Consider the following 3,564-nt stretch of genomic DNA (forward strand, 5'->3'; position numbering starts at 1 on the left):
CCCAAACCCCTCAAAAAAGTGTACTGTTCCGCCCAAAATTTGAGGGAAACTCAAAGAGCAACGTTATTTGTAGTTTTACGTCATTGCGGACGGGCTGAGTTTTACGTCGTCCCAAGACCCGTCACGATAATAAAAAACGTGAGTTTTACTTCATCACGAGGAAGGGGCAGTTTATTGTCATGCCCAGGACTCATTATTGTTTCTTTATTTCTAGTTTTACGTCATTGCGGACGGGCTGAGTTTTACGTCGTCCCAAGACCCGTCACGATAATAAAAAAACGTGAGTTTTACTTCATCACGAGGAAGGGGCAGTTTATTGTCATGCCCAGGACTCATTATTGTTTCTTTATTTCTAGTTTTACGTCATTGCGGACGGGCTGAGTTTTACGTCGTCCCAAGACCCGTCACGATAATAAAAAACGTGAGTTTTACTTCATCACGAGGAAGGGGCAGTTTATTGTCATGCCCAGGACTCATTATTGTTTCTTTATTTCTAGTTTTACGTCATTGCGGACGGGCTGAGTTTTACGTCGTCCCAAGACCCGTCACGATAATAAAAAAACGTGAGTTTTACTTCATCACGAGGAAGGGGCAGTTTATTGTCATGCCCAGGACTCATTATTGTTTCTTTATTTCTAGTTTTACGTCATTGCGGACGGGCTGAGTTTTACGTCGTCCCAAGACCCGTCACGATAATAAAAAAACGTGAGTTTTACTTCATCACGAGGAAGGGGCAGTTTATTGTCATGCCCAGGACTCATTATTGTTTCTTTATTTCTAGTTTTACGTCATTGCGGACGGGCTGAGTTTTACGTCGTCCCAAGACCCGTCACGATAATAAAAAAACGTGAGTTTTACTTCATCACGAGGAAGGGGCAGTTTATTGTCATGCCCAGGACTCATTATTGTTTCTTTATTTCTAGTTTTACGTCATTGCGGACGGGCTGAGTTTTACGTCGTCCCAAGACCCGTCACGATAATAAAAAACGTGAGTTTTACTTCATCACGAGGAAGGGGCAGTTTATTGTCATGCCCAGGACTCATTATTGTTTCTTTATTTCTAGTTTTACGTCATTGCGGACGGGCTGAGTTTTACGTCGTCCCAAGACCCGTCACGATAATAAAAAAACGTGAGTTTTACTTCATCACGAGGAAGGGGCAGTTTATTGTCATGCCCAGGACTCATTATTGTTTCTTTATTTCTAGTTTTACGTCATTGCGGACGGGCTGAGTTTTACGTCGTCCCAAGACCCGTCACGATAATAAAAAAACGTGAGTTTTACTTCATCACGAGGAAGGGGCAGTTTATTGTCATGCCCAGGACTCATTATTGTTTCTTTATTTCTAGTTTTACGTCATTGCGGACGGGCTGAGTTTTACGTCGTCCCAAGACCCGTCACGATAATAAAAAAACGTGAGTTTTACTTCATCACGAGGAAGGGGCAGTTTATTGTCATGCCCAGGACTCATTATTGTTTCTTTATTTCTAGTTTTACGTCATTGCGGACGGGCTGAGTTTTACGTCGTCCCAAGACCCGTCACGATAATAAAAAACGTGAGTTTTACTTCATCACGAGGAAGGGGCAGTTTATTGTCATGCCCAGGACTCATTACTGTTTTTTTACTCGTAGATTTACGTCGTTCCGGACGATGATCACCGTCAACATATACGAGGCGGGTAGGGGTAGAGGTCGACCGTCCAGCCAGGGTCGCCGGCAACGCCAGCAATGTAGGGAGCAAGTCCCAGGTCGCGGATATGGCGACCACGTGCACCGAGGTCGCGGGCATGGCGACCACGTGCACCGAGGTCGCGGGCACGGCGACCACGTCCACCGAGATCGTAGATATGGCGACCACGTCCACCGAGGTCGCGGATATGGCGACCACGTCCAGCGAGGTCGCGGGCATGGCGATCACGTCCACCGAGGTCGCGGATATGGCGGCCACGTCCACCGAGGTCGCGGATATGACGGCCACGTCCACCGAGGTCGCGGGCATGGCGACCACGTCCACCGAGATCGCGGATATGGCGGCCTCGTCCACCGAGGTCGCGGGTCGGGCCACCAAGAGCACGAAAGCAGTGGGGCGGACCCTGTGCTCATGCAACGTCTTCGGGAATTGGAGAGTGGTGCTCCCCCACGTGAGCTAGAGTCGTGGTTGGAGCAGCGGCCGCGACACCCACCTCCCCAACATCAGCAACAACAACCACAGGATCAGCAACAACAACCACAGGATCAACAACAACAGCCCCCTCCACTTGAAATCAGCAAGGAAGAAGAAGAACGGCTCCTCATGGAATTTTAATTATTGTTATTTTCAATATACATTTTTTGAATAAAGGAGTTAATTTGTTTATATTATTGCTATTTATTACATATCATTATTTATTTCATATTAGTGTTATTTATCGCAGACAGGGCTTTCTAATTATTCACTTTTCTAATTAATTAGCAATTAGTAATTAGTTCCGAAAATTTTGATTTAATTAATTGTTTAATTAGTAATTACTTGTGACAAGCAAATCTAATTAATTTTTAATTAGCTAATTAATTACTTCTAATTACTGAATAATTAAATTTACCATATTCATAATTTTTGATGAATTAATTTTACAACATTTAAGCATGGCTGATATCTCGAATAAGTCGTCTTTCAGCGAATGAAAAATGTCGAATTGTTTTGAAATTTATAACAAATTACCAGAGTCCGGTTATGTATGTATTTTAAACTTTTTCAATAATAACCCGATCGGGTTGAAACTTTGGGATATTGTTCCTGGTCAGGCATAGGTCAGACGGTCAAAAAAATGTTTTCACATATTTTACGTATTTTCAGGTTTTGGTACATATAAATATGTTTTAACATATTTCGACGATTTTGCAGAAAATGTGCATTTTTTGATACACATAAATATGTTTTTACATATTTCGGCGATTTTAAAAAAATTTATATTATTTTTGATACACATAAATATGTTTTTACATATTTCAGCGATTTTTTCGAAAAAAATATATTCTTTTAGAGAAACCTCAGAAATTCACAATACATAAAAAATTCCAATGATCGTAGAAATAATACCAGAGCAGGTGGAAACCCTGTTAGTTCGTCATTAGGAAATGCGAAAGCTGTTTTTTCGTTTCTGCAGTAAAATAAGTTAAATTTGAAGCAATTTAGAGTGAATTGAAAATATGTTTTGTATACATATTTTGGCGATTTGATTGAACATTTTACATACATATTTCGGGGTTTTTAAGAACATATTTATCCGGACTCTGCAAATTACGCACTACCTTGAGACGGCTGTGGAAATTAGAGGTGACCTTAGTTGTGCCGGTAATCGCTTTATTTGGACAAAATTTACAAGCAGTCGTTACTTTGTAGCTGTCAACTTTTTTAAAAGTATACCATATGCCATATATTATCAAACAAGTTTTTAAGCTTCTGCGCAAGGGAGTCCATTATATTCAAAAACATACCAAAAATATATTGCTATCTCGTTGTTTTAATTTAATACAAAGGTTTAAAGTTACAACTACAAGTTTAAAAAAAGCTTTGAAGTTGATA

General features: G+C 40.8%; 2 long non-coding RNA genes across 2 annotated transcripts; both read left to right on the forward strand.

The window, feature by feature from the left end:
• The first annotated feature begins 497 nt into the window (after positions 1-497).
• Positions 498-983, forward strand: LOC118433050. Its single transcript, XR_004833156.1, has 3 exons — positions 498-563; positions 640-847; positions 924-983. It is a non-coding gene; the product is annotated as an uncharacterized LOC118433050 (long non-coding RNA).
• Positions 984-1,064: 81 nt separating this feature from the next.
• Positions 1,065-1,550, forward strand: LOC118433051. Its single transcript, XR_004833157.1, has 3 exons — positions 1,065-1,130; positions 1,207-1,414; positions 1,491-1,550. It is a non-coding gene; the product is annotated as an uncharacterized LOC118433051 (long non-coding RNA).
• The last annotated feature ends 2,014 nt before the right edge of the window (positions 1,551-3,564 follow it).

The sequence above is a fragment of the Folsomia candida genome, unplaced genomic scaffold (genome assembly GCF_002217175.1).
Source record: "Folsomia candida strain VU population unplaced genomic scaffold, ASM221717v1 Fcan01_Sc040, whole genome shotgun sequence".
Taxonomy (NCBI): Eukaryota; Metazoa; Arthropoda; class Collembola; order Entomobryomorpha; family Isotomidae; genus Folsomia; species Folsomia candida.